This window comes from Narcine bancroftii, chromosome 1 (assembly GCF_036971445.1).
Source record: "Narcine bancroftii isolate sNarBan1 chromosome 1, sNarBan1.hap1, whole genome shotgun sequence".
Taxonomy (NCBI): domain Eukaryota; kingdom Metazoa; phylum Chordata; class Chondrichthyes; order Torpediniformes; family Narcinidae; genus Narcine; species Narcine bancroftii.
The window spans coordinates 25,261,964-25,285,160 of NC_091469.1; the positions used below are offsets into that span (position 1 = coordinate 25,261,964).

The 23,197-nt window shown below is 41.6% G+C and overlaps 1 protein-coding gene across 4 annotated transcripts in view; it reads right to left on the reverse strand.

Annotated features, from left to right (window-relative positions):
• Positions 1–22,577, reverse strand: part of cemip2 (cell migration inducing hyaluronidase 2) — a 124,111-nt gene extending 101,534 nt beyond the window's left edge. For 2 of the 4 annotated variants that reach the window (XM_069922683.1, XM_069922673.1), the window contains exon 1: positions 6,804–7,154. The gene's annotated coding sequence lies outside the window, so the exon portion shown is untranslated. Of the gene's footprint in view, positions 1–6,803; positions 7,156–22,429 lie in introns of those variants that run through there. The other 2 variants (XR_011352611.1, XM_069922699.1) reach the window with 2 other exon arrangements.
• Positions 22,578–23,197: the final 620 nt, after the last annotated feature.

Genomic DNA, 23,197 nt, shown 5'->3' on the forward strand with positions numbered 1-23,197 from the left:
TGGTGCTGCTCCATTTAGAGAGAAGTTGGGTAAAAGGAGAATTAATAGCAGTGCTTAAAATGACAAATATTTTTAGGAGTAACTAAGGAGGGTGTAATTCCATTGCAGAATCACCAGTAATTAATGGGGCAATTGCTTTGAGGTGACAAAACCAGAGGTGGAGGTTCTTTTTGGAAAAGGATGAGTGAGTTGTGGTCAGTGGTCAGTGCTGCAGTGGTGTATGTAGGGAAAATAGCACCGATGGCAAGCACTAAAATTTCTGCCCCCCCACCCCCCCCCCAACCCTGGCTGTTAAAACTTCAACTGTCAACCCTTCACGTTGACACTATCCCTTGCTGCCACCACGCCATCCACTTGGCCGTCCCTACATGTTCTCACTGCTGTAGAACTCTAAAGTAGTCATATCCAACTTTGTGCTGGATATATTGATATATTGGAAAATAATCTACACCTTAAAAAACAAGACAGTCGTTTGTTACGAGCCCAGAGGACCCATAAACCCAGCAGCAATAGATATTCACCAAGACAAATCGTTACTTAAACAAAGGTTGTTTTTAATTATCTTTAAACATGAAAACAGAATCACACTTTAACTTTTCACTATTCACTTAACTAACATAACTTAACTCCCTTCTAATTCTAACTGCATCTGTATGTAATGTGTGCGTAAATTCAGAAAAGTTCTTTGATTCAGAGTCCAATCTCATTTCCCATTCCTCCAAGTTCACTGGTTGCAAGCAATTCTTATACTGTTCACAGAATTTAACATTTATGAAGTTCACCAGGCTTTAGTGCTTGAAAGGTAAATGGTTACCGCTCAGGAAGGTTCTTGTCAGTTTGCAAAACCACATGACCCTCTTAGAACAGCAAGTTCATCCAGACTGAATGTGGCTCTGACAAACTCTTTCATCTGTTCCCTTTTTGTGAACAACAATCTATTAGTGAAGTCTCTTGGGCACTCTCCAAAGATTTTTCAAAGGCTCCGAGGTCTCAACATGTCTAGCATTAGCAGACCTCCAGTATTTTAAATCTGTTTTAAAGTGTTTGTATGCGACCTACTCTAACAAACCCTGCCCCAATTTATCTCCCAAAAACATATCTATATTCTGTCACATTTTTCCCCTTTAAAGGAATTTTAACTCGAGTTAAAATTCAGTTGTAACTAAACAGTCTTTAAAATCACTTAAGAGATAACAATACACAATATATAACATGTTATAATAAAATAACCCAATGTTGAGAGTATATATTTTTATACATGAACAATCTTAACATCTTGACAAACAATCTGCTATCACATTATTTGTACCTCTAATTTGATTCATTTGCAGATTAATTCTTGTAATATTAAACTCCAGTTTAACAATCCTCTGTTTTTATTCTTCATTTTATTCAAAAACACCAGAGGATTGTGGTCAGTAAATATCACAATTGGTTCATGAGAGGTACAGAGATATAGATCAAGATTCTGCAGAACAAATATTATAGATAACACTTATTTCTCAATAGTGGAATAGTTCTTTTGATGAACAATGAATTTTTTTTGAAAAGTAGGAAACTGGATGGCCAATTTAATTATGTTTTTGTAATAAAACTGTACCTGCTGCTCCCTCACTGGCATCCACTACTAAAGAAAATGATCTGTAAAAAATTCAGGTGATTTTAAACACAGGGCAATGGCATACCATTTCCTTTAAATTTTCTAAAGATGCTGAGTTAGACAGGTGCACAGGAACTATGGTTTCTTTAAGGTTACCCTCAAGATTCTCTTTCTATAATCTTAAGATCTGTAACTTCTTCAACCTTGTCAACAAGGAACACCTCTGATACAGATTGTTCTCCACTACCCTTATCCTCATAATAAGGTTTCAACATATTTACATGACAAACCTGTGTTTTATTCCTTCGATCTGGAGTGTTAACAACATAGTTAACATCATTCAGTTTTGATTTAACTACGTACAGTCCAGAAAATTTAGCTCTCAAAGGATTGTCATGTGTTAGAAACAAAATTAAAACTTTAGTTCTGTCTTAAAATTCCTTACTTGAGCTTTCCTGTCAAATAAACACTTCATTTTACCCTGAGCCATTTCTAAATTCTCTTGAGCCAAAGTCCACACTTTTTGTAACCTATCTTTAGATTTAGAAACATAATCCAGAAAGTCCAACTGCACATCCTCATTAAACCACTGTTCTTTTATCAACATTAAAGGTCCTCTAACCTGATGTCCAAACACAATTTCAAAAGGCCTGAAACCTAATGAATCCTGCACAGCCTCCCTTGCTGCAAATAACAATAAATGAATACCTTCGACCCAATCTTTTCCATTCTCCAGACAATAAATCCTCATCATATTTTTAAGAGTAGAATGAAATCTTTCCAAAACTCCCTGAGTTTCAGGATGAAGTGATCGGTTTTATTCCCAATTTATAAAACAACCCAGACATAAAATTAGATCCTTGAAGACTCTGGATCTCCAAAAACTGTGAAAAATCTTTTCAGAGCCTTTACCACCATTTTGGCTTTAATATTTCTTAATGGTATAGTCTCTGGAAATCTCGACGCTGAACACATAATTGTTAATATGTACTGATTCCCAAACTTAGTTTTAGACAGTGGGCTTACAAAATCCTCAATAACCCTAGTGAAAGATTCCCCAAAAACAGGGATAGGTTGCAATGGAGCTACTGGAGGACCCTGGTTAAGTTTCCCCACATCATGACATTATATTCTGTCACACGTTTCAATCAAAGGCCAGCATTCACTGAATGAAAGCAATGAGTGGCATTCTCTGGGCCGGAGTGGAGTGGCCAAAGTTAAAGGTGTTGAGCGTCTGTCACCGTCCCCGTGGACGCACTCTCTTACCTTCGGTGGAAAGGTAACTCTTGACGCCTAGCACCCAGTGGGGGAGAAGTCGGAAGATGCCAAAGCCCATGCTCAAATTCATCCTTCAGCGCACACCCTCCTCAGCCCTGTCTCCAACAGGGGACGGTTCGGAGTCAGGCATCAGGAGCTCCAATGACCAGAGCTCGCAACTCCAAACCCTCCCCTCGGCATTCAGCCGAAAAGCCCATACCTGAGCTTCCGACGCAGACTCCAAACCCTCCTCTCGGCCTACTACTGAACTCACAGACCGGACTCATGTGCCAAGGGGAGGGTTCAGAGTCAGGTATCAAGAGCTCCAGTGAAGGCCAAGGGGAGGGTGGAGCACCCAACTCCAAACCCTCGCCTCGGCAGTTATAGTAAAAGTACTAATGCCAATTATTCTCTTTGAAATAAATCAGACAAAGAATGCTGGGGGAGTTAGGCTTGGGGCAGAGTGAGGGGGGTTAATAATTTCCTGGCTCTGCTGGAAGTGGCACCCTGGGCACATGCCCTGGCTGCCATACCCTAGATAACCTATGCAGTCCTGTGCTCTCAGAAAGCGAGGAAGGGGGTGAAGAAGGATTCAACGGTAACTTTCGAAAAGGAAATTGAATAAAATATTTGGTTGGTAGAATTTTATATAGCAGTGAGAAAAGAGATGAGAGTCGGACCAACTACAGAGCTCTTTCAAAAGTTGGTTCAAGCACAATGGGCTAGTTAATTGCTCTGAACTTTTACAACAGGCAAAAGTAACAATGTATCACAAAGGCAATTCCTGTTGTGACATCTTTTGACACCAAATGGTACCAGAAGCTGGGCTATAGAGTTCAATTTAGAGAAGGAAATGAACAGCAGGGGTGAAGTAATGGAAACCAAAAATATTGTGCCAAAGAGTTCATTTCCTCAATTGAGCCAATTGTATATTTTCCTATGAGCCGCAAACATAGGAAACTGCCATGGCTTTTATCCAAACGTATCCTAAATTTTAATTCTTAACTTACTTCTTTGACTGCCACTTCCATGATCCAACAACATAGAAACATTAAGCTATGTGGTGTTTAAGATTAGTTAGTGCTTTACTCTTTCGACTGTTTCCAAACCTCAGTGTTGCATTCAGCCTCAGCTACACTCATTTGGAAACTCTCTCACTTCTGGAATCCTGGGATGTTCCACATCCATCTGAGAGAGCAGGTGGAGACTTCCAGATTAACTCATCATCCGAAAGACATCATCTCCAACCCCATCAGGCTTCTACAATGCTGTGCAGTGCGTCAGCCTAGATTACCTGACCCTGCGAGCTGCAAGCCCATGAAAGATCTACTGATTCTCCACCTGTACCGGAGCACCACAGGGCAGTGTTCTTAGTCGTAGGTGTTAAGTGAGTAGAGCATGGAGCTGTGTAGCTCTGAAAGACAATAACACCATCTACAAATTTGCTGACAATACCATGGTAGTGGGTTGTATAAAGAATGGGGATGAGTCAGCATATAGGATGGAGATTGAAAACTTGGCTGAACGGTTCAATGACAACCTTGCACTCAATGTCACAAGCACTAAGGAGTTGATTGTTGACTTCAGGAAAGGAAAGACAGAGGTATACAATCCAGTGATCATTGGGGGAAAATCAGAGGTGGAGAGAGTGAGCAAATTTAAGTTCTTTGGAATCACTGTCTCAGAAGATCTTTCCTGGACTTAACACACTAATGGTATCGTGAAGAATGCACATCAGCACCTCTACTTCCTCAGAAGTTTGTGGAGATTTGGTATGACATCAGAAACCTGGAAAATTTCTATAGAGATGTAATTGAAAGAGTGCTGACCGACTCCATCACTGTCTGGTATGGGAACACAAATACCTCTGAGCATAAAGCCTTCCAAAAGGTAGTGGATGCACCCCAGGACATCACAGGTAAAACCCTCCCCACTACTGAGAACATCTACAGAGAATACTATCGTCAAAGGGCAGCAGCAATCATCAAGGATCCACACCTCCCAGCACTTGCTCTCATTGCTGCCATCAGGAAAGAGGAATAGATGCCACAAAACTTGCACCATCAGGTTCAGGAACAGCAGCTCCCCCTTCACCATCAGACACCTCAATGACAAACTCAATCAGAGACTCATTTAAGGACTCTTGTGCACTTTATTTTCTTTTGTTCTCTCTGTATTGCAGTTTGCTTACATTTGTTATGTGTTTACAGTTCTTTTATTTATTAACATGTTCACACTGTGTACAGTTTATTTTTTGCACTACCAGTTAGTGGTAATTCTGCCATGCCTGCAGGAAAAAGGAATCTCAGGGTTGTATGTGATGTCATGCATGAACTCTGACAAAAAATCTGAATGAGGCACAAATTTTAGATCTCCAAAACCCAGCTCCACACAATATCACAATGAATTAGCTCAGATTCATCAAGAAATATTCAAATGTACATGAAAAAAAGGCTCAAATTTAATATAATTGGCTAAAACAAAGTATCATAAAGTGTTGCTGTCAGATGGAATTCATTAGGTGAAAGGACAGTGGAAACAGATTCAGGGGGAAGTTTCAATTCAGCAGTGAAGGACAAAAGATTGCAGAACAATCAGGGAAAAGCAAGGAGTGTTGGGCTAACTGCTAGGTTCTTTAACAGTAAAATCACAAGGTTGGAGAAACTCAGCAGGTCAAACAGTGTCCTTTATATAGCAACGGTAAAAATACATAACCAGCGTTTCAGGCTTGAGCCCTTCATCAAGGTATTTATCAGGGTTCTTTAGCAGAGCTGGTGCAGTTGCAATTAGGTCATTGGCTTCCCTCTCCCTCTATGTTGCATTGTCCTAGGGTTCTAAAACACCCTACGCTATGACTAGAAACTCACTGCACCATGTCAGAGTCCCAGATTATTATGTAGAAACCAAGTTCCATGATCTGAATCAACCTTAAAATTCTCAATTCCTAAAATTTCATTTTAAGTTATTTCCATTCAAAAAAAAACACCAGAAAGATTAAAAAGAAAACTTATACTAGGGTTTAGTGTAAACAAAAAAGTATGCAAATTAGTTCTTGATTTCGAAAGAAAGCAGCAAGCAGTACAGTCAGCTGTTATAATTTAGATTAGATGTACCCTCATAGAATGATCTTGTCCAGAATACAGCTCTGCACATTCTGTGAGAGAGTGAGAGACTCCTCCCAGAACAAAATTACACCAAGTGCTTTATCATTTCCTTTTGAACATACGATCTGCTGGCACTGCTGTTCATTAGGATCACTACCACGCAGCTTGGAACACCATTCTTCTCATCTCATCTTTCACTCTCCTCCCAAAGGCCTTACAATCAGTGCCTAATCCTCCTGGCTCACTGAGAACGGCTTTTTTCCTGTCTGATCTTCATTGATAAAGGGATGGAAGAGCAGGGAAGGGGGATGGGCAACGTCCTTGCTCAAAGGCAACAATAGAGCGAAGGAACTTCAAACGGCTCTTCACCTCTCTGCCCTCCACCTCAATTTATGCCACACTAACGTCCAGCTGTTTCGATACTTTATATTTTCAAGCCCCCCGGCGGTAACCTGCCCCACCTGTCTCCTCCACCTCTTTAACCTATTAACTATCTTGGCCCGTTCCCCTCACCCCCTTCCCATCCTCGCCTCGAAAGAGGGTCCCGACCCAAGACGTTGCCTGTGCATTTCTCCCCGTGGATGCTGCCCGAGCTGCTGAACCCCTCCAGCCTCTCATTGTTTGTTCACAGCATCTGCGGTGTTTGCGTTTCATAAAATAATGCAACTTGTTTCTCTAGGCTCGGTGAAGGGAGGAAGTCAGGATTTATCCCCCCACCCCCCCAACACACAGCAACCCCTCCAACTAGGGGAGGGATACCCATCCCACGACCTGTTAGGCAGGCTTACACATTTTCACCCGAGAAGGTTATCGGTTGGGGGAGGGGGTGGCATTTTCCTTACCTTGTTCAGTGCACACTCACAGAGAGAGAGAGAGGGGGGGGGGATATTACGATGGGTCAGATCGACTGGTCTTCATGATCCCCTCTCTTCTCGTTACATCTTCTTCAGTGCCATTCCGACCCTTGGCAGATATTCTGGGTCGCGGTGTTAATCGGGCGACTATTTTAAGATCCTCCGGCCGCTACATGGCAACGTGCGCGGTTAAAACTCGCCTTTCTAGTATCTCCGTTTTGATCTCTGCCTTTCAAGTTTCAACTCCCAAACTTTGTGGGGGAGAGAGAGAGAGAGAGAGAGGAGATCGCCCTCTGGTCTTGCGCCGAGTCAGGGCAGTGCATAGGAAAAGGAAGTGTAAAGTGATCGGATTGGGTTAAATCAGCGACAGGAATAAGGTGGGGTTTCGCTCCGTCGTCATAGATTTTTTTCTCTCTCTCTCGCTGAGCGAGTTGTAAATCTTTCTCTCATTTCCAACCAGAAGCAGCGAGGAGCTGGCGACCTCCACTGGGCAACTCGGGCGGAGCCAGGGTTCTGTCCTGCTCACTTTCTCTCAGATCCACTCTCAATCGCGGTTTATTGCCGTTTGTGTTGAGCGCTTCCCTCCCCCTTTTAGCTTCGACGAGCTTCTGGCTTTTGATCGTGGAGGGAAGGAACAATGAAGGGCAGCTGTGCCCCTTCCCCGCCCTCTCCCGCACGCCCAAAGGGGAGCAGGTGCAAAGGAACGCAGCCCCACGTCACCCTCACGGCTCGTGTGTGTGTGGGGGTTGGGGGGGGGGGGATAAATCCTGGCTCCCTCCCCAACAGCACAACGTCGGTGTCGTCACCACACGGTGAGTGGGCTTGGAAAGACAGGTGTTCCAAGGGCAATTAGCGCTGGGCAATGAATGGTGCCCCCGCTATGAATGAAGGAAACTCCTGGCGTCAATACTAGTGGAAACTGCACTGCGAGAAATGTTGTTTTTCTGGATAAATTATTGAGTGTCAATGTATAATTCCCAAACACGTGGTTGGAGAATTGAATTTCGTGTCTTCCACGAAATTTTGAGTTTCTCCATCCAGTAAAATATTATCTGAGTTTACACACTCTACAGAGCAGTTGAAGAGCCACATAAAGCCAGGTTGTTGAGTCTTTATAAAACAGGTCATCGTAAGTCCAGGGCGTGAACCACTTTGACTGGCCTAAATTACAACAAACATTGCTTTGCAAACAACAATGATATATGGATAAAAAGGACCAGACATGGTACAACAGAAGCTGCAATGAAATGGGTGCGTCGACTCAAGCTGGTTAATATTGGTTCAAACTGTGGGTGGGAGACGACGACTTCCATTTCATGCAATGATTGCGTCGTCCTGTTCCTGATGGTGAGAGTGTGCCCGCCCAAAACAATGCACAAGCCATCTCTCTGAAGGGAATGGGCTCTGAACAGTACATGACGTCTCCATTTCTTTCCAAGAAGACTGCTTGGCCAGCCGAATCCCTCCAGCATCTCCGTTTACTGGAGATTTGCTGCATGGGATTTTCTATAGGAAGGTCATTTTTATTAAGCGACGTGGTACAAAAGTTGCATGATCATTTCAACCCTAAACTATCAGAAATCAGGCAGTGATCATGTGGCTTCTTTAAAGGACATGTTTCAGCATTCTAACTTTACTGCCTTCAAAGTCCAGGCACTGAGTGTATTTTGAAGCTTGAACTGGAAGGACTTCAATCTAAATTATTAAACACAGAGAATTTCACTTTCAATCTTGCTTACAGACCCAGAGAAATTTACCTGATAGACTTGTGTTTAATGTTTTATTAACTTCACATTTCGGGCCACAAATGTGACATTGGCGACGAGGATGGAAGAAGCTTGAAGAAAATTAAAGACTAAACAAGATTACAGAGGATTACAGACAACTTCAAGGTGATAAGAATTTTCTCTGTGTCTCAGTACTTTGGGGCTTGAATATTTCCTCATGGCTGGTGCAGACAGTGACTTTCTAACACATAGTGGAATTGCTCATTTTGACCCAACGGGTGATGCAAGCACTGTAAGTGTGAAATGGAAGGCTTGGCTGGAAGAATTTGAATCCTACGCCGTCAGTCGTGGCCTATTTTTAGATACCGGTACAGTTGGACAAAAAGCGCAGAGAAGGGCGTTACTTCTTTTCACTGCAGGACCCTCAGTTCGGGAAACATTTAAGACACTTTTGAATATTGGAAGAAAGGATGAGTAAAGCGGTAGATGCATTAATTGCACACTATGTAGTGACACCGAATGCTACATTTCAATGCCATTTGTTTCGGAGAACGAGAAAAGAAGATGGCCAGACAATTGCTCAGTACGTGACGAGACTACGCCAGCTAGCTGTTGGATGCAATTACATGCCAGCTGATTTGGACAACCAATTATTGGATCAAGTCGTACAGCACTGCAGATCAGATAAACTCAGAAGACGTCTACTGGAAAGAGGGAGTGAGTTGGAACTCACTGATGCTTTAACCATTGCTGCTGCATTAGAGGCTGTTGAAGGGCAATTTCATACCATGACCCTGAAAGACAACTCAAGCCAGCAAATTAAGAGGCTCTCACATCGCCATAATCAGCCAAGATATACGTTGACACATGATGTGGAGTGTTATCGATGTGGAAACCGAGGTCACTTTGGAAAAGACCCATATTGCCCGGCCAAGGGCAAAGTTTGCAGAAAGTGTGGAGGTAAGGACCATTTTGCAAAGAAGTGCAAAAGCAAGTCCAATGCAGACCAGAAGAGGAAGAGTACAACTTCCAAAGGCAAAGTCTGGGGGAAAGGAAAGTTTCCTGGAAAGAAAGATACCATTCGCCAGATAGACGGTGACGATGATGATACCCAGGAGGAACAAAGTTGTTACCAATTTACGTTGAATGAAGTACATCATGAGAAAGTCCCAGTGATCATTGGTGGAGTGACAGTTCAGGTCATTGTAGACTCAGGCAGTGACAGTAATGTGATTGATCGACATTTATGGGAGAAATTGAAAAGGAAAAAGATCATCTGTACCTCAAAGAAGTGTTCCAAGAAACTGTATCCATACACAGCAACAAAGCCATTGCAGACCATTGGATGTTTTACTGCAACTGTTGAAGCTGGTGATAAGTACACCAAAGCAGAGTTTATGGTCATAGAAGAGAGGGGAGAACCATTGCTGAGTAGAAGCACAGCGCAAGACCTGGCAATACTTCATATTGGAGCTTGTGTCAATTCAATTCAGTCATACAAGGATATGAAGCAAGAATTCCCCGCAGTCTTCCAAGGAGTAGGAAAGCTGAAAGGTCGACAATTGAAGCTAGCGGTAGATGAAACGGTCAAACCCAAGGCACAACCAATGCGCCGAACTCCGTTTGGACTTCGTGGGAAAGTCGAAGCCAAAATTAAAGAATTGATCGAACAAGACATTATTGAACCGGTGGAACATTCGACACAATGGGTCAGTCCCGTAGTAATTGTGCCCAAACCAAAGGGTGACATAAGACTATGTGTTGACATGAGAATGGCCAATGAAGCTATAGTTAGAGAACGACACCCTATACCAACAGTGGAGGAAATACTTCAAGAACTAACTACCAGCAAGGTATTCTCAAAAATTGATCTGAAATGGGGCTATTATTAATTAGAGCTGGATCCAGGTTCCCGAGATGTGACAACATTTGTGACTCACTGTGGATTGTATCGTTACAAGAGACTATCATTTGGAATTAATGCAGCTTCGGAGATCTACCAGTATGAAATCCATCGAGTGATTCAAGGCATTCCTGGAGTTGCCAACATTTCTGACGACATCATAGTCCATGCACCAACGAAGGAAGAGCATGACAAACGGTTGAGGCGTGTACTATCTAGACTACAGGAGGCAGGCCTTACCGTGAATGGAAACAAGTGCCAGTTCGGTGTGTCAGAAATGGACTTCATGGGACACAGACTTACCCGGGAAGGACTAAACCCTGCAGAGGCCAAGGTGAAAGCTATTGCAGAGGCACGTGCACCTCAGAACGCAACAGAGGGGAGGAGTTTCCTGGGATTGGTCAATTTTTGTGCAAAGTTCATTCCTAATTTCGCAACAGTGGCAGAACCACTAAGGAAACTAACCAGGAAAGGTGTACCATTTCATTTTGGATCTGAGCAGAAGAAAGCGTTCACAGCACTGAAGCAAAGCCTGACAGATGCATAAACTCTTGGATATTACGATCCGGCGGCATCAACCAAAGTCATAGCGGATGCCAGCCCAGTTGGTTTAGGAGCCGTGTTGGTCCAGATGCATGATGGAGGACCAAGAATCATTGCCTATGCCAGCAGATCGTTATCAAATGTGGAAAGAAGATACTCTCAGACAGAGAAAGTAGCACTCGGACTTGTATGGGCCTGTGAGAGGTTCCATGCATATTTATACGGCATTGAATTTGAACTAATCACAGATCATAAGCCATTAGAGGTGATCTATGCACCTAGATCCAAACCATGTGCCAGAATAGAGAGATGGGTACTCAGACTACAACCCTACAAATATAAAGTAATCCACATTGCAGGGAAAGCAAACATTGCAGATCCGCTGTCCAGATTGGTGAAGGATGGTGGTCCACAATCCAAGTCAGAATTGGGAACAGAAACAGAGAGCTTTGTACGCTTCGTAGCTATTCAGGCGACACCGAAAGCTGTGACTACGAAGGAAGTCGAGAGAGAATCCGAACGTGATCCAGAACTCAGGGAAGTAAGAGAATGCATACAGAGTGGACTATGGGACAAGTGTACTCACAAGGCTTACATTCCCATTAGAGACAAACTTTGTTGCATCGGACAGTGTGTATTAAGAGGTTGCAGATTGGTGATACCACAAAGATTGAGACCGAAGATCGTATCCTTAGCGCATGAAGGACACCTAGGTATTGTTGGTACCAAGCAAAACCTCAGAACCAAGGTATGGTGGCCAAGTTGTGATAAAGACGCAGAGAAATTTGTTAAAACTTGTCACGGATGTCAAATCACAAGTAGGAGTAATCCGCCAGAACCGATCCGGAGTACGCAACTTCCGACTGGACCATGGATCGACGTAGCTGTTGATTTTCTTGGACCTTTACCGACGGGTGAATCAGTTATGGTAGTGATAGATTACTACAGCAGATACTATGAGTATGTGGTGTTGAAGTCCACAACCACTGAAAAAACAATACAAGCGTTAGCAGAGATATTCGCAAGATATGGATTACCTGTTACATTATACTCTGACAATGGTCCACAATTCATTTCAGAGACATTTGCGGAATACATGAGGACCACAGGTATCCACCATCATAAAGTAACTCCGAAATGGCCGCAAGCCAACGGGGAAGTAGAGAGACAAAATCAGTCCATTGAAAAACGATTGAGGATTGCACACGCAGAAGGACAAAATTGGCGAGAAGCATTGCTATCTTATGTGGCTGTCTATCGAGCAACGCCTCATGCAACCACTGGAAAAAGTCCTGCAGAAGCATTTTTTGGGAGAAAAATCCGCACAAAAATGCCAGAAATAAAGGAAATCCGAGACGACCAGGAGATGAGGGACCACGATGCTGAAAAGAAAGGTGCAGCAAAGCTGTACACAGATTCGAAACGTGGAGCCAAGTACTCAGACATCATGCCAGGAGATAATGTTCTAGCGAGGCATGAAACTGGTGGAAAGCTAGACATACCTTATTACCATCAACCCTATGCTGTCGTATCCAGAAGTGGCAGTATGGTGACAGTCAAGTCTCCGACTGGAGTCCTGTATAAGAGAAATGTCTCAGGTGTAAAAAGGTACCAGTCCAGAGATACATCGAGCGAAGAGGTTGAAAGGCCAATACGAGATGCTGAAACTGAGAGACCTGATGATGTTCCAGAGGCAGTTACCAGCACTCCTGATGAAGTGACTAGAGCACCAGAAACACCCGAAGCCGAGGCGAGCAGTATTGCCGACGCCGAGAGTGAACAACCGAGAAGCGACGACAATATCGCAGGCAGGCCGAAACGAAACCGGAAAGTGCCCAAACGATATGAAGACTTTGTGCCATAGTTTTGATAAGAACTTTGGGACAGTATTTAATCTTATATCATACAGTGCATGTATGAGTACTGTAGGAAGTAAATTTTATGTAGTTGAGTTATAGTATTACCATTAGTTACGATGTTTGTAAGTTTCAGAGAGATATTGGTAAGTGAAGGTAAAGTTTATTTCTGATTAAAGGAGGGATGTCATGATAATGAATATGTATGAGATATTCCGGAAGTCACGTGGTATGAGAGAGAGATAAGAATACAAGCAGGAGAACAAAGGAAACCGGAGAATAAAGACCCAGAGAAGTTTACCTGATAGACTTGTGTTTAATGTTTTATTAACTTCACATTTCGGGCCACAAATGTGACAAGGGGGAAGGTAGATTATGAAAAAAAATTAGCACAAAATATAAAAACGGACAATAAAGTTTTTATTATTATACAAAGTCTAAAAGGGTGGCTAAAGTGAAGGTTGGTCCCTTGGAGAATGAGAAGGGGGAATTGATATTGGGTAATGAGGAAATGGCTGAGGCTTTGAATGACAATTTTGTGTCAGTCTTCATGGTGGAGGACGTGGAGGACATGGTTACCATGCCACAGATGTTATGGATGTAATGGGAGGTGGGGATCTGGATGCAATAGCTAACATTAAAGTACTGAACAAACTTGTGAGTCTAAAGATAGATGTAGCCTGGTTCTGATGGAATGGCAGAGGTTATAGTGGAGGCTTTGTGATAATTTTCTAAAATTCTATGGACTCTGGGCAGGTCCCAGTGGATTGGAAGATGGCAAGTGTCATGGCACTATTTAAAAAAGGATGAGTCAAAAGGCAGGGAGCTATTTCCCAGTTAGTTTACCATCTGTAGTTGGGAAAATGCTTGAAGAAAGATTGAGGCATCTGGAATGAAATGGATCCATCAGGCAAATGCAGCGTGGATTCAGCGAAGGCAGATCTTAGAGTCCTATGAGGAAATAACAAGCATATTGATAGAGGGGAGCAGATGAATATTGTTTACTTGAATTTCCAGAAGGCGTTCAATAAAGTGCCGCAAAAAAAGGTAATTTGCATAGAGTTGGGGGTGATCTATTAGCATGGGTAGAAGATTGGTTAACCAATGGAAAGCAGAAAGATGGAATATAGGGGTGTTTTTCTGCTTAGTAATCAGTGGTGATTGGGGAGCTGCAGGGGTTGGTGCTGGGACCCCAAATGTTCATGATAAACATTAATGATCTGCAAGAGGAGACTGTGTTGTGGATCTAAGTTTGCTGATGACACTAAATTGAGTGGAAAAGTAAATTGTGCAGAGGATACAGAGTCTGCAGAGAGATGTAGATAGGTTAAGGGTCTGGCAGATGAAGTACAATGATGGTAAATGTGATGTTATCCAGTTTGGAAGAAAAAATGGAGGATCATATTATTATTAAATGGCAAGCATTTGCAGCATGCTGCCACCATGCAGGTCTTGGGAGTGCTCATGCATGAATCACAAAAGGTTGGTTTGCAGGTGCAGCAGGCTATCAAGAAGGCAAATGGAATATTGGCCTTCACTGCTAGTGAGATTAAATTTAGGAGCAGGGAGATTTTGTTGCAATTGCATAAGGTACTGCTGAGGCTGTATCTGGAGTACCTCGTGCAGTTCTGGTCTCCTTATTGGAGGAAGGATGTACAGACTTTGGGAGTAGCCCAGAGGAGGTTCACCAGGTTGATTTCAGAGATGAGGGGGTTAGCCTATGAGGAGATATTAAGCCGTATGGGGTTGTACTCGCTTGAATTTAGAAGAATGAGAGGGGATCTTATAGAAATGTACAAAATTATGAAAGGCATAGATAAGACAGAGGTAGGTAAGTTGTTCCCATTGGTGGGAGAAAGTAGAATTAGGGGAGATAGCCTCAAGATCCAGGGTAGTAGATTTAGGATGGAGATCAAGTGGAACTGTTGTTCCCAGAGGGTGGTGAATCTATGGAAATCACTGCCCATTGAAGCAGTGGAGGCTCCTCCTCAGTAAATATATTTAAGACAAAGTTGGATAATTTTTTACAAAATTAGGGAAATTGGGAAAAAGCAGGAAGCCATGATCAGATCAGATATGATCTCATTGAATGTTCACTCACTTAACCTATCTACATCTCTCTTAGGTTTTGCTACTGATCAGACTATGGTTTTTCCATTAGGAAGTCCAGAATCAGAATCCAGTTGCAGAGAGGGGTGTTGAGTTCCAGCGAGGACATATTAAACGCTGAGCTAAAGTCGATGAACAGCAGCCTGATGTATGAGAGTTCATTCTCCAGGTGGGTCAGGACGGAGTGGAGGGACAAGACTATAGCATTGTCAGTGGAACAGTTTCTTGCATAGACAAATTGATATGGGTCCAGCATCTCCGGGAGATGTGCTTTAATACATTCTATCACCAGACGATCAAAGCATTTCATAATGGTGGAGGTCAGTGCCAAAGGGTGGTAGTCATTGAGGCCAGTTACTGTCACCCTCTTTGGTACCAGGATGATGGTGGCTGTCTTGAAACCTGGGACGATGGACTACTGCAGTAAGGTATTGAAGATGTCCGGTAAGACCTCTGTCAACTGATCTGTTCAGTCCTCAGTTGCCGACCAGGTATGGTGTCTAGGTCCACTGCCTTATGTGAGTTTGCCTTGGATAGGGTTCTCCTCACCTCAGCCGTGGCTATGCAGGAAATCTGTTCATCAAGAAACAGAGCTTTCTTCAGCGTCATCCTGTTCTTCTCATCGATCTATGCCCTGGCTGATCTTAATGACATCTTGTCCCCTGTCCTGAAGGAAGCATAATGTGCTCTAAGAAGTGCCTGGATCTCTGCATCCAACCTTGATTTCTGGTTAGCCCTGATTTTGAAGCATTTGACATCCTCAATGCACATGCTAATGTAGCCAGTCATTGAGCTCGTGTACTCCTCGATGTTTAAATGACCATAGTGGATGGTTGCCTCCCTGAAACCACTCCAGTCCATGGTTTCAAAGCATCCTGTAGTGCTGCTGTTGCCCACACCCCAGTCATGACCTGATCTCCTTGCAATCTGGCTTTGCCTGCATGCCGGGGTTAGCAGGACAGATATGTGATCCGAGTAACCAAGGTGGGGGTGAGGTGCGCCCTTGTACACACCAGGGCGTTGATGTACACCCGATCCAGGGGTTTTTCTCCTTTAGTGGCAAAGATGACACACTCTTGAAACTGTGGTAAGGCTGTTGGAAGTTCCAGTCTTCATACTTGGCTTCACAGATGACACCGTGAATCTTCACCCTTATTAGTCGAAGGCAGAACATAGACTCAGCAATCAGCATAGCCAGGGATTCCCTGGACAGGTAAAACTGCATTTCATCATCAGGTACTCTATCTCTGCTGAGCATCAACCCCACATCCAAATCATTCAGGTGTATATCCAATCTACTTCTGCTTATTTAATACATACCGGGAAATCAGTGGGGGAACCAAACAGAGCTTTAGTGAAGACAAACCAGAGCAACTGCTCAGCACCAGGCATTGAAAAGTCAAAGTTGAACAAGATTGTTGAGCTATGTGATAATCACAGGGATACAATAAACAGGCTGGTGACGATGAGCAGAACCTATGGCCAACTTCTCTGGGTCTTTGTGAAAAGTTAGCAGCACCCTCAATTTTTTTAGTAAGTATGATCTGTTTCACACTTGTCTCAGCTGAGTGCAGATAAAGAACGTCAACAATGTTTAATGATCATTAAGTATATGGTTAATTATTCTGATATAAAACTACCCCCTAGTGTGAGAATGTGATGAGATATCTTACAAAAACAAAGTACTACAATGTTTAGACATCAACTCTGCAATCAAAATGATATATTCACTGGGAGCCTGCACTTAATGAAGCAAACATGAAGACACATCACCACCTCGATTCTCTAAGGAATCTGAGATTTGGCATGTTGATACATACAAGTACTTTGCTGCTTCAAATTCTGGATCGAGAGATGCAAACTGCTGTTCATTGGTCGATAGTTACAAAAAATTCAATGCATTGACATTGTAGTAGAGTGGGATTGTCTTTGGTTTCATCAATTCCTGCATTGATCATAATAAATGACTTTGCCATTCGTCAAATGAAGACAGACAAGAGAATAAATCATTCAGGTGTATATCCAATCTAAGTACTAAAATAAAGAAAAGCAGAAACTGCAAGAGGATGGACTGAATCAGATAAATTTCCATATGAAGTTACAACACGACAAGAGATCACAGGAGCCTGAAAATTCTGGAACCTGAAGCCAAACACAATCTGCTGGAGGAACTCAGCGGGTCAAGGCATCAAAGAATGCTCAATGTTTCGAGCCAAAACTGAGCAAGCGTTTCAACTGATAACAGGAGTTGGCCATAGAGCAAAGTTGTATTCAATGGGATTGTACAATTGTCTTGTTTGATAAAAACAAAATGTAGAAAAGTTTCACACTGGACATTCTGATATTGTGAGTATGAAGGCAATGGCCAACATTTGTTCATTGGCCAGAATTAGACATAGATCTCATTGATCAAGAAGGTGACTGTACCATCCATAATAATTGCAAGAAAACATGTTTGCACAGTTGGAAATAGCTTGCAAGACCTTTCCCGGGGGTACATATTTGATTGTTACAAGAAAGGAATTGATAACTTGGTGGTTCTCATAAGTAGTCACTCAGTCTGGCTCTCAGTGGAATGTATTTGGCCCAGTAACACAACAAAAATCATTATTGAAAAATTAGGATCTAATTTCTCATATCACCACTTACCAGAAGACCAAGTCTTTAATGGACATTATAGATTACATTTATTTCATTTGTTACATTTATCAAATTAAATGGTATGGTGAGCACATTTTACTCATTATATCATTCAGTGCCAGATAATACAACTGAGGGATCAATGGGAATTAGCAAAGAACTAAAATAACAAATGTGTCACGGATGGGTGGTTTACAATGAGATTGTAAAAGACCAAAATAGTTAAAAAAAATCCCTGGTTGCACATTGGGTCAACTGACTCATTCATGCACAGAACATGATTGAGTTTAATTCAACCAGATCTTGAGGAAATTTAAAAGATAGTTGAGACTAAAACAAAATTATAAACTCTTGCAGTAACTCACTGTGGTTCTTGAGTGTCAGAGCACAGTGTTGTGAAGCATGGGCGAATGACCTTTGTCTTCCAAATATTTACATTTATCTTCTCAAAAGCATTTTCGAAGAAATTAATGATGATTTGAAACTTGGCATCAGAATGTGCCCTGTTTCCCTTATATCATCAACTGAGGTCAAAGTAACGATGGATCTGGAGTGGAATTGATGAATGTTTAAGTTTCCCATTAATCTTGTAAATTAGTTCCACTTCACTAGAAGTGAAGTACTATAGTGAGGAAGACTGAGAAGATGATTGGAGTGATGACACAACATGTTGGAATTGGGTCAGGATCATGGCTTCTATGTTATTTTGTAGTGAGCATAGAGTGTATGAGTTTTATAAGACTGCCCCAACTAATCAGAGTCCAAGACTTATGAGAGGAACAGGAGCTCTTGGCCACAGGAGGAGTCATTCAAAGTGAGCCTGTATCATGACCTTTCCAATGGTAGGAAACAGGGAAACTCTTCTATCATTCCTGTATTTGGACTTTCTCAATTTCTGAGATGCCATGATACACACTACTAGCCAGAAGTACATTTTGGCCATCCCCTATGACTTCAGGTGACCGATTATCTGAACATTGAAGTTGGTGTTCAATCTAGAGACTCCATTATCCAAGATGCTCAAGGAATAATATCTCACCTTCTGATATGTTACAAAACAGGCTTCCTGTCAAAATTACATTCAATAATTTCAGTTCATCAGCAGCTGTAGTTTTCTTTCTCAGATTTACAGCACGTTATTTCTCCCCTTTTCTCTCCCAGATATAAATGGCCCCAACCCGAAATGTTGACAGACCATTTCTGTACAAGGGTACTGCTTGGCCTGTTGAGGTCCTCCAGCTTCTCATTATTTGCTCAAGTTCCATCATCTGCAGTCTTTGTTTTTCTTTTCCTCCCTTTTTACCATTCTCTGTCAGCCCACACCACCTCTGTATTCAACCCTTCTCCTTTCTCTCTATCTCATCTCCTTTGCTTTGCAACTTAAAAATTGTTTTATTTCTATATTTTCATAAGAGGTCAGCAATTATCAATGTAACTTCTTCCTGAACAACCTTTGAAATCTCACCATTCCTCAAAAGTCTGGCCTCTTACACATCTTTGAACTTGGCTGGTGCATCACTAGAGACTCCGTTTACAAATTAATAAGTTCCAAGATCTAAATATTCTTATTAAGATTATTCACCTCTCTGGCATAATTTAAGATGCCCCTTAAAACCCATATCTTTGACTGATCTGACAAAGAATTGCTGGAGGAACTCAACAGGTCAACAGAATCCATAGAAAGAAATGATCTGTCAATTGGAATTTTTACTTAGAAACAGCCAAATTATTTTTAAAAATCAGCATATTTACCTCCTGTGCGTTCCAATGTGGTCGTTAACACAGGGGCAGTTTTACACAGCCTTCCTATGTTGCAGTTTGACAGAGGGTGAACATGAGTGGACCCTCCGACAAACATGGGTGGATGTCAATGTGGACGTGCACGTACATCTGGCACACCACGTCACCACATGGACGTCATAAGTGACGTCAGAATCCTGCAACTAAAAGATCCTCAGGAAAGAAGAGGAAATGTCTCCAGATTTTCAGATCGTTGCAAAGGTGGTAGCTATTTTGCTTAGTTTTATGCCAACGAACCATAATGTCCTGTGTCTCCTGCACGTCTTCATGCCACTGAGATTTGAATATGCAGCAGATTTAAAAGTCCTGCATTGTCATCGCAAGCTGAACGCGTCATCTTATGTTACTGGGAATGTCATGTTCATTAGGCCCATTCCTTACAGAGTGGCTGCAGTTGATTTAGACTGCAGCCGCTCCATAAAAAAGTGCAGGAGTACCAGAGGAAAAATTATGGGATGGAATTTACATAACAAATTCCATCTCAACATTTTTACACTGCCACTGGAGCAGAAAATTTCCTAAAAGTGCTTAATGTTTGGGGTCTGGTCCCATGGATGCTGTTTGACCCGCTGAGTACCTCCAGCAATTTTTTTGTCTGCTCAAGATTCCAGCATTTGCTGCTCTTGTGTTTCTCTTTGATCTCTTGTGTTTCAGGTTAATAATTAAACAGGTTGTATCTTAAAGCTCCAAGCTTTTTTATGTAAAGTGCAACTTTGAACGGCAAAGAAAAATAAAAGATTACCTTTCTTCTCCCAATGTCCAGCTATCACATGGCAAAAATACTTCTATAAGGAAATAGGTATCTGGGAGGATATAAAAACAATAATACTTCTAGCTATAGTAGTTAAAGTAGCCTGTTCTTCAAAGAATTCAAGGACAGATCTGACAAGATGTGTCAAAGAAATAAACAACCCAGAATGTTAATGTAAACAGGTTGTTTTCAAATTATTCCGAAACAATACATCGCTTAAGGTCTTATCTATGGTACATTCCTTTTTGAGAGGCACAAAATATGTTCTATGAAATAACAGTTTACAACTAGGCTTCCATTTTGTTCAACTGAGAGATTACTCAAAGGGTGTTGTGAACTTTGCATGACTGGCCATTAAATTCTGGGTGCTGAATTTCCTTCATTAAAACAGTTATGTTGTTTCTTTACACAGCTACTGCGTTCCGGGAAATTATTTCCATTTTCCCAAAACACATGCTGTGTAAAAAGCTTGGAATGGGAAGGAGGGTGCCAGTTCCATTCCATCATTTTACCTGCTAGATTCATTATCAATTTCCCAGAACGCCTGCAGTCCCGCCACTTTACTTACCACATTTCCGGTACGTTATCTAAACTCGTGTAAAGAAACGGAGATTTTGAGTTTTGGTCGTTCGTGTGTAAATGACCAATGCCAAGATATCAGACATTTTTCAGACCAGTAAAATCAGGTAAACTTTATCTAAAAAACATAGATTAGTAAGGCCAAGAAGCATATTATGGACAGAAGGAAGGAGAGCCAGAGGGACCCCACACTTGTCATCACTCATAGGGTGGCTCGTTAGTCACCCAAGGAGCCCTACAGCTAGCAAAGTCCCTTTAATAGAGTAGTCATTGTTGTGATGTAGGGAAAGTGAAAACCATTTTCACACAGCATAAATGATTAACTCATAATGATTGAGTGAACCTATCTGAAAGATGGTGCACAGATCTTTTTGAAATCAATCAAGTCCCAGGCATGTTCTATAAATAGACAGCCAATCCAGAAGACCAGTGCAGGTCAGGGAGAAGCAAAAGAGAGTGAAACAGTTAATGTCTCAGGTCAATGACCTGTTGTCAGTAATGTGATCTGTTTTTCTATTTTAACCACTGCTACCTGATCTGCTGAGTATTTCCTGGTGATATTTTAGATTTCTAGCATCTACATTTTGCCTATAGTTAATACCAAAGAGTGGTTTTGTTGCATAACTCAAAGAGCAAGATTAAAGTGCTGAAGTAAGATAAATCAAGGGGAAATGGCAGCAGAATTATATTCATTAACATCCATTTTGCAAGTTTATTGTCACGTGAACTGTTGTAAAGTGAGAAAGTTTGTTTTGTGTGCAATCCATCTGTAAAACCCATCCACAGTAGAGCTACATTAGCACAGTATGGAGGACAGAGTTGCAGAGATAGGTTGGTTAGAACACAACAAAGGTGTGAGGTTATTTCATGGTAGCTGGAACAAAACTATCCTTGAATATGGTTGATCTTTCACCTGATGCAGGTATCCTTGACGATTTAGTTCTTTACTGTATTACCAGCATCCAATACTAAGTTTTTAAAAAAATGGTTGAACCAAAGATATGGACCTGCCTGAAGGCTAATTAAAGTTGCATTTTTAGTGACCCGATTTCATTGTTTCTGTTCACTCTGTATCTAATCTCGTTTCCCTTTGCCAATGTTAACATTAATTATCCTCCCTTAACTGGAGCTGAAGTGTAATGAGCAACACAGGAACTGAACTGCCACCTGTGGAAAGGAAACAAAACTCATTTGATGGATGAGGAACTGAAATGGTCTTGAAATCAGGCCATCCATGTAAAGAAGCACAGGAGCGTTCACCCCAACAGATTACATTCCTTAGAATATGGCTGATCTGCATCCCAGTGGAAATGTGTCTGTTTATCCTATTAAATCTTTTAATCATCTTAAACATCTTAATGAGAACATGCCATAACCACAGTACAATCTTAATCTTTATCATTCTTTAACCCATTTATCACAAGTACTGAACAGCTTTCTCTGTTGATTCATCTTAGAAAAGCAAAAGCCTTGTCAGAGAACATTTGATTTAATTATGTTTCATTATCGTGTATTAAGAAACTCTGGGCCCACAGGGTTACTTAGATTTGAATCAAGTCATTTCAGAAACATTTGAGAGAAAGAATGATTGATTAAAGCAGAGTTGGTTACAAGCTCACACATTAAAGGAATTTTCCTATCCAGTAATTTCAGAAAAGAACGTCATTTTTTTTGTAAAAGATGTCTGATGTAAATTAGCTACTGACCTGAGGTGAGATTCCATATTTCCAGTAGGTGTTTGATAATGGGCCAATGACATTGCCAGCAGCATTCCAGGCAAGGTTATTCCCATTGGACAAGAAGCAGCTGAGTAATTTGTGCAAACCACAGCCCTGAATTTGGATGGGCCTGATAGTGATCTGCAGCAACAAAGGAATTGGATTACAGATGCATCTAAGTAGAAATCAGGTTTAATGTTTTAGCAAAATTAACAGGTTTCATCATACACTATCATTGGTCATCCAGAATAACACATTTCATTACCAATATTTCCAGTATGTTGCAAATCCTAATGTATTCAATATGATTCAATAAGTATGAGTCATCTGAATCGGCAATTTCCGCTATTCTAGCAACCATGAGGAGTTTAATAATGAAATGTAATTAAATAGAGCATTTTTGTCTTGTCTGAAGTGACAGAAAAGACATAAGCTTTTCCATACATAAATTAACAAGGACTGTTCAGAGCTTGTTCCAGTCAGTTCCAGAATTGAATTGTGCAGATTTATCCTCAGGAGGATACAGTGAGTGTTCAAGTGTGGTCTCCTATCTCCATCCCATGGGCTTTCAATGGGCACCACTTATTCTCCAGTAACTGGCTGATTTAAAATAATGCACAAATCTGAATTGTATTTTGTTTTGGACTGAGAACAATACACTACAGGCCCTTTGGTCTATGATGTGGCAACCTACAAAACCTATTCCATAATCTAAATCTTCCATGCCTCATACCATTAACTTCTATTTTTCTTACA